This window comes from Eptesicus fuscus, chromosome 13 (genome assembly GCF_027574615.1).
Source record: "Eptesicus fuscus isolate TK198812 chromosome 13, DD_ASM_mEF_20220401, whole genome shotgun sequence".
NCBI classification, from domain to species: Eukaryota; Metazoa; Chordata; class Mammalia; order Chiroptera; family Vespertilionidae; genus Eptesicus; species Eptesicus fuscus.
This window is the reverse complement of record NC_072485.1, coordinates 65,848,783-65,857,250: the sequence shown is the minus strand read 5'-3', so window position 1 is coordinate 65,857,250 and position 8,468 is coordinate 65,848,783. Positions and strand designations below refer to the sequence as shown.

Genomic DNA, 8,468 nt, shown 5'->3' with positions numbered 1-8,468 from the left:
TGCCACAATCCTAAATTCCAAAGCCAAATGAAGCCCATGATGGTCTTCTACTCCCCTATGGAACATCTGTTTGGTTCCCTGGACAAAAGGTGAAGGCAAGAACTGAGTTTCCTCTAAAGAAATGGGAGGGTCCAGCTTCTTCCACTAGGACCTCAGGAAATGACTTCAGCAGCCCCGCTTGGCCAGCTTTCTAGTGTTAATTGTTTTCTCACACCCAAGAATGCCTCGTCCCCACCCCCTGAGCTATAGCCACCTCGTGAGCCCTATTCTTCCTGACTATAATTAGGAATGTCACCCGGGTGTTGCTGTGGAAAGCAACACCAAGAGCCCTTCACACACCTGCCCTGGGAAGCAGTGGCAGCCCAGCCCTGAGCTGAGCACAGAACCAGCTGCTGCCAGCTTGCCCGGCAGGGACAACAGGCTCACAGAAGGTGCGGGTGTCATTGCACTGCATAATAAAGGCAGCTGGAGCTGGGGTCACACTTCCAGGGCCAATCTCCGGCTGCTAGAGAGAAACGGTCCTTAGGGACCACCTCCTGCAACCAGCCACCTTACTTTTTGGAAGAGGAAAGTGAGGCCCAGAGAGGGGAAATGTCTGGTCCAGAATAACACAGGACCCACTAGCATGAGAACCCAGGCTGTCCGCCATCCCAGCCCATGTACCCCACTCTCCAACTCCACACCAACATTTAGGACACTAATTTTTAATCAGGGTGATTTTGCCACCCAAGGGGCATTTGGCAACGTCGGGAGACATGTTTGGTTGTCTCAACCAGAGAGGAGAGTGGGGTAGAAGGCAAGGATGCAGCTAAAGCTCCTACAGTGCAAAACTTACTTGATTCAAAACGTCCATAGCCAGATTGAGAAACCCTGGTTTAGAAGCACTACCTCCCGGAAGGCATCCCTGCTTCCTCCTGCTGAGAATCATCTCTCCAGAGAAAATTATTAACACCAGAAAACTGGCCAAGTCGGGCTGCTGAACCCCAGCAGAACTTTAGCAATTCCTCTGATACTGAGAAGAGCTCACTTTATATTAGAGTTAGAAGGTCATATAATTCAGTCAAGTTTGTGGATTCTGGAGTCTAAAGCCCTGAGTTCAAATCCTGGCTACCCATTTCCTAGCTATGTGACTTTGGGCAAGTTACTTAAATAGTCAAAGCCTCAATTGTTTTATCTGTAAAATGGGAGTGAGGGTGATAATATTCCTGCTTCATAGAATTATTGTGAACATATCATTAGTTAATCCATAGAACACACTCAACAATTATATATGAATTAATCTTGCCCTTAACTAGACTATGGTCTCTGTCAAGTAATGACTCAATAGTCTCATTCCTCTGCCACTTTACCTAACTCATGACACTGCAAATTATAGGTGTTTGTTTTTTTTAAAGAATGTAGGCAGATGAGAAATGTCAAGAGCAATGTTACTTAAGCACCCTAGATCATGGTCATACCCATAAAAGGTGATCTTTATGCATAGCCTTGCTCAGTGCTTTTAAGAAGCTACCTTCACACACACACACACACACACACACACACACAGAGAGAGAGAGAGAGAGAGAGAGAGAGAGAGAGAGAGAGAGAGAGACACCAAAGACACATTCTGGTATAACTCCCAGCTTGTGTGATCACTGGGACACAAACACCCTTAGGTAGAACCTATAGCAAGGTTTCTCAACATCATCACTTCTGACATTTTGGGCTAGTTAATTTTATGTTGTGGGGTGCTTTCCTGTGCATTCTAAGATGTTTAGCAGAATCCCTGGCCTCTACCTATTAAATTCCATTAGCAACCAAAATAAACCCCATTGGGACAACAAAAAAATGTCTCCAAACTTTGCAAAATGTCCCCTAAGAGGCAAAACTACCCCCATTTAAGAGCTAGTGGTCTTGCTCAGCCAGAGTGGCTCAGTTCGTTGAGTATCATCCTGTGCACTGAAAGGTTGCCAGTTCCATTCCCTATCAGGGCACATATCTGAGTTGGGGTTTCAATTCCCAGTCAGGAAGCATACAGAAGACAACTAGTCAATGTTTCTCTCATCTCTCTCTCTCTCTCTCTCTCTCTCTCTCTCTCTCTCTCTCTCTCTCTCTCTCTCTCTCACTCTCTCTCTCTCTTTCTCTCCCCCCCTCCCTCGATAAGCAGGTGAGGATTTTAAAAAATCCTAATATATAAAAACCCTGGTTCTGTCACATCCACAACGACTGGAGGCTCGACCAACCAGAAGTCAGTCCTGCAGTCAGTGCTGGGTAGCCATGGTGAACCAACACTGACTGCTGAGGGGGCTGTGAATCAGGCCCAGAGAGAGGCCTGAAGAGAGAAGCAGGGTCTGCTTCTCTGTGGCAGCTGTTGATCAGCACTTACCTCTCTCTTTCTCTCCAGGCCTCCACCAGGGCTGCTGATCAGCCCTGCCTTTCTGATCAGACCCTGTTGATAGGCCCAGAGATGCTGACTGGCATAGAAACCAACCAATCAGAACCAAATCTGGGTGAAGTGTGAGGAGCCAATGGCTACCTAGGAGGTGGAGCTTTTGATGCTGACTGGCATAGAAACTGACCAATCAGAACCAAATCTGGGTCAACTGTGAACAGCCAATGGCTACCTAGGAGGCAGAGCTTTTGACGCTGACTGGTATAGAAACCAACCAATCAGAACCAAATTGGCCAGCAGAGGAGGGCAATTGGGGGCAAAATCAGGCCTGCAGGGGAGAGCAGTTGGGGGCGAAATCAGGCTAGCAGGGGAGGGCCATTGGGGATGAGATCAGGCCAGCAGGGGAGGGCAGTTGGGGGCAACCAGGCTGGCAGGGGAGGGGAGTTGGGGGGGACCAGGCCGGCAGTGGAGGGCAGTTGGGGGCGATCGGGCCGGCAGGGAGCAGTTAGGTGTTAATCAGGCCAGCAGGGGAGCAGTTAGGGGGTGATCAGGCTGGCAGGCAGAAGCAGTTAGGGACAATCAGGCAGGCAGGCAGGTGAGCAGTTAGGAGCCAGCAGTCCCGGATTGTGAGAGGGATGTCCGACTATGGGTTTACACAGGGATCAGGCCTAAACCAGCAGTCAGACATCCCCCAAGGGGTCCCAGATTGGAGAAGGTACAGGCTAGGCTGAGGGACACCTCCCCCCCCCCCCCACTCCCAGTGCATGAATTTTGTGCCCTGGGCCTCTAGTAAAATATAAAAGAACTACTGGTCTTAGCCATAAATTCTCAGGTGGGTTATATCACCCCCAATGAGGCAAAAATTGGTTCTTAGGGTACAAAAAAAATCTCATCTTTTTTATATGTAAAGCATAAATATACATATAATACACAAATAGATATGCAGTATACTGTGGTAATAAAATTTATAGATGGAGGCAATTAAGGAAGAAAATAAAACACTCTAAAAATGTTCCTGGAATAATAATGAAAAAAGAGTGAGAAACACTGCTCTAGGCAATTCATCTTTTTTAGGGTGTCGTCAACTGAATAAAATCATATGTTATTAAATACCTAGTAATAATAATATCTTCCAAGCTCTGTGCTAAGCCCTGTGCTCATTCACTCAGGAAAGCCATTGCTTCTGTAACCAGTTTACAAGTGAAAGCTCTGAGGCCTTGACAGCCCTGAAAAGACAGAGCCAGGACTCCAAGGCAAGCCCATGTGACTACAAAGAGCTCCTGTGACCTACTTAGTCATGGAACCCTTTCCACTTGCTCACTTATATCCAGGACTTTCCTTGAGACACACTGTGGTTTTCAGGACTTTGAGATGATGACAATGGCTGGTAATTATGGACTGACTTCTCTCAGCTTGGTACCTGTGTTAACTCATGCCCTACTCCTAGCTACCCTATAAGATAGATTCTGTTACTATTGACTTTCTACAGATGAGGGAACTAAGACCCAGAGAGGCTTTGTCACTTGCCCAAGGTCCCACCACCAACTGGCAGAGCTGGGACTTGAATCCTGGCAGTGTGGATCCAGAGCCCACAGCATGGCCACCACCCTGCCATCCCACAGCTTCTACACAGGCACCCAAGGATCCAGGGGACTTTGAAATTTCTCAAAATAATGTCACCTCATTGTAGCTCCTGTCTGCCCATGGTGGGGATGGTCCATGCCCTGTCTGTCCATCCACACCCTGGTCAGGAAAGCAGGGAAGGCCAAAAGGTGGTAAGGAAATATAGAAAGGCAGGTTGGACAGATGGGAGGAAAAATGAAGGAGACTAAATGAGGTGGGGAAATGGGGAGAAGGGAAGCCTGGAATGAATGAAAGAAAATACAAGAAAGGAAACTGGGACTAAGAGCAGGAGCTCAGATACTGGGGAAGAGAGAGGAGGAGAAAGGAGGGAGCAGCAAGGCTGAGCTATTTTTAAGAACCTGAGTGTTGCTGATTTGCATATTTAGCATCTCTTTGCATATTGAGGTCAGAAGGTCCCAACTCCTCATGTGAGAAGGAATAGGAATTCATTACTGCAGCTTTCTAGAAGACTCTTCAATACACTTGCTGGGCTCTTCCCTAATGAAGGAAAAGGGAGTAGAGGGGAAGATCTGATCCATCATCCTGCAAGGGTGTCACATTGCTAAAGGTGGGATCATTGGATCCTGAGTAAATACCAGCAGGACACCCACACTGCTCCCACTCGTGGCATTTCCCTTGGCATGTATTATGTCAGATTCCCCAACCACAAAAGGAAGGGAACTGGGCAGGGAGCTCTCGAAGAAGCCTGATCAAGTTAGGTTAATTCATAGAAAGAGCTCAAACCTCAAAAGAGGATGGAGTCAAAGGAAGTTGAAGGAAAATGATTGAAAAGGCATCTCAGATGCCGAACTCTTTGTCCTGAATCTTTGGGTGCAAAAAGTAAAGGAAAGAGGGAAGGAAGGGAGGGAGAGAAGGAGACTGGGAGAGAGAGAAGGAAGGAAGGTTGGCTTCCAAACTAACTTACACGTTTTTCACTTGCTTTATCCTCAAGCTGCCCTATGAAGTAGATACACAGAGAATTCCCAATTTGTAGATTGGAAAACAGGCTTGACTTGCCTGTTACTTGCTCACAGTTTTAGGGCAGGCCTGTGATTTGAACCCAGAACTATTACACTATACTGACCCAACAAACACACAAGGACAAGCAATCAAGGGGAGTTTGGGCACATGAGATAAGAACCAAAATAAGAGAAGTCTCTCATGACCCCAATTGTCTCCCCCCCCGCTTTCCATTCTCTCCCCCTACGCATCTTTTCTGTTAGCTCAGAGCAAACCAGTTTGGGGAGTCACTTAGGGCTCCCCTGTGCCCCCCAAACCTTTGACTTACATGCCAGTTTGCTTTGTCACAATAAGAACTCTGACTCCAACTCGGTATTTCAAGTCCCACCACCAACTAAACTATTTAGTTTCAGTGTCACTAAGTTCCAGTGGTCCACAGACAAGATGCAGTGCACACAGCCCAGCCTCTGGACTGCTCCCCTTGGAAGGCCCCTGAGATGTCAATGCCTGGTCCATTGAGGTGTGGCCTGGAGAAACAAGAGCAGGGAGTACAAACAGAAAAATTAGATCCCAGGGCTTACCAGGATGAGTAGAAGGGATTGCAATGGGGAGTAATGATTGGCTTCTCCAGGGGGTAATGATTGGCTTCTCCACCATCTCAAAGATGGTGGCCTCTGCTCAGGGCAGTCTTTGCTAAAAGGTGATTATAGTGTCCATACTCAAGCTGAACTGAGAGAGTAGGTAGAAAGGACAAAAGAAGTGGGACAGAAGGACTAGGTGACTTCCCACATGGGAAAATGGGAAGAACACTCTAGAGCCCTCACCAGAAAATATCTCCTCTGCCTGCCCACCTAGTGCCTGGAGATCTGCCATTAAAGATTTCTGTGGAACCTCAGACAAGTCATGCAACCTCCCTCTGCAGGAAAAGCATAAAGGGCAGCCCTAGACACTTTGCTCTGATGAGTGGCTAGGAAGAGTTATTAGGTGATTGTGGGCATGCACGTGAGTGTTGGCAGTAACTGCTGGTTGTCTCCCCAGTGTCCATGCTCCCCTTCTCCTATAAACAGATGTCTTATCTGGGCACATGGCCATCCAGCTAAAAACCAGCTTGCCCAATCTTCCTTGCAGCTAGCTGTGGATTGAGGCCAACACAATGAGAACAGAAGCAATAGTCAGGTCCTTGAAGGGAAAATGCAAGCTTTGCCTTCTCTCCACTCCTGCTTACTGGCAGGATTCATGTAGGAGATGAGCTGAATCAGCCATCTAAGCCTTAAGAACGGACATGCATTTTGAGGATGGCAGAGCAACAAGACAGAAAGTGCCAGGTCCCCAGGGCTGTAAGACCCTCCTATCAGCACTGATTGCTGGTGCTCGCATTGGTAGATGGATGAGATAAAAATTCCTTGCCAGCCAGTATTTTTTTTTTTCTGCAAAAAGCTTTATTGTTTCATTTGGTCCAATGCATAGGAGAGGGCTCCAGGGTGGTTAAAAGAATGGCTAGTAGTTTCAGGAAGAGGCTCAGGTAAAAGCCAGACACCAGGGGAATGCAGAGGGGCCTCTGAAAGGTTTCTGGACTCCAAAGGCTCCTAGTCATACTTGAGGGTGAGCCTTTCGAAGAGATACTCACCCAGCCCAGCCTGGGGGCCGGCAGCCTGCGGATGTTAGTCAGGTGTCGCCCATCTTCTTGATCAGTTTCACCTCCTCATCCAGGAAGTGGTTCTCCAGGAAGTCGCAGACATGAGGGTCTGCACGGGTAGAAGCCAGGGCACGCAGCTCCAGAAGGGCCTGGTTCAGGCTCTTCTCCAAGGCCAGGGCGGCTTTCATGGCGTCCTGAGTTTTGACCCACTCATCCTGGGAAGGTTTCTGCACGTCCTGGAAGAGAATGCGGCCACCTCGCTTGTTTTGCAACTTTAAGAGATGCTCCGTGCCCTCGTGCTTCTTCTCCGCCAACTCGCGGAAGAAGTGGCCCACACCCTCCAGAGCCACATCGTCGCGATCAAAATAGTAGCCCAGAGAGAGGTAGGTGTAGGAGGCCTGCAGATGCAGGTTGGCCAGGCGGTTGACTGCAGCCTCCACCTCGGTGGAATAATTCTGATGAGTTTGATGAGGTTGTCCGGCAGTAAGGAGTTAAGGTAGAAAAAAGAAACGGTGTGTTGGCTGGTTCTGGAGGTGGTTCTGAAGGTGGTGACTGGATGAGATGCAGGAGAGTGGCCGAGACTGGAAGAATGGGCCTGTTCTGTCCAAACACTGTTGAAGCAAGAGACAGATCTGGGACCTCTGAGTGCGCTGCTCGCCAGCCAGTATTATTAGCAAGGAAAGACCTGGGCCAGGTGACAGCTCTGACCCCAGCTCAAAGCCCCATGCTCAAAAGCACCTGCTACTTCTGCTAGGGAGACTTTATTTTCTGATCCCCAAATCTGGACCCATTGTTTAACCAAGGATTTGAAGGCCTCTTCGGGAAGCAAGAAGCATTCTAAAAGATACAGTCTGCATGATAACATGACAGTATTTGTGGAATGTTTCAAACAAGGACAAGAATACTGGGAATCTTAGATGCTGAGTTACACTCAAAAAAGCTAGGATGTGCAATATTTTATTTAGGAGATGCCTGTACTCATAATCCCAATCCTTCCCTTTGTCTTTCATCCCACCATCTAACACACTTATCTGGACCATGAAAGTATTAAAGTTTACAACCTCCAGTGTAAATGAATCAAAGTAGAAAATGTCCCCAAAGGAGAGGCTAGGCTACAAGAACTCCAGCGTAGACTTAACCATGAATTGTCCAGGTTAGTCTACAATGACAGATTCTCCAACCATCTCCATGACCACCACCCCCAACCCCCGCTCAAAGACTAAATATTTAAAGCACCAAGAAAAGAGTGTCTCTTTGGCTGGGGTCAGACATATGCACACCCCTGGCTTTTCCTAAGAGCAGAGAAGTGGGTAACTTGACCTCCTTTGTTTCCCTGGGAAAGAAGGTGAACCCTGGGAATCAATAGCCCATCAAAACCCATACACATGGTGATGAAGGGTTACTGTGCCATGAAGATAGGGGGCATGGTCTTGGGAAAAGGCGCAGGTGGGTCAGGAAATGAAAAGAAGCCCTCTATATCCACCTCACCCCCTCAAGAAATAAAAGTGAAATCAAATAAAACAAGAGAAGAAAAATGAAACCCCGGAGAGAAACCCTGGAGCCAAGCAAATGCCTTTCCCACAGAGATATGATCACCAATGGCCTAATCTGATTTTCTAGCAATGCCTGTGAGTCAGTAAATGAGGAGGGGTTGGCATTGTTAGGACACAGGTCACGGGAGAACATCCTCAGGGTATGACCTCTGGAGGAAAGCCTTGAAAGAGGGGGCTGTGGTAAATCCCCACATGTCAAAGTCAAGGCAGGAATGGTCTGTTAAGGGAACAGAACTGGGTACAGTGGTCTGTTTTAGCTATTTTCCCAAACTCTACACTCTCTGGCAAGATTCCACAGTGCCCCCTCTCCACCTGGACCTCGTAG

General features: G+C 47.9%; 1 pseudogene; it reads right to left on the bottom strand.

Annotated features, from left to right (window-relative positions):
• Positions 1-5,372: 5,372 nt before the first annotated feature.
• On the bottom strand, positions 5,373-7,780 carry LOC103302271 (ferritin light chain-like; annotated as a pseudogene).
• Between the last annotated feature and the right edge of the window lie 688 nt (positions 7,781-8,468).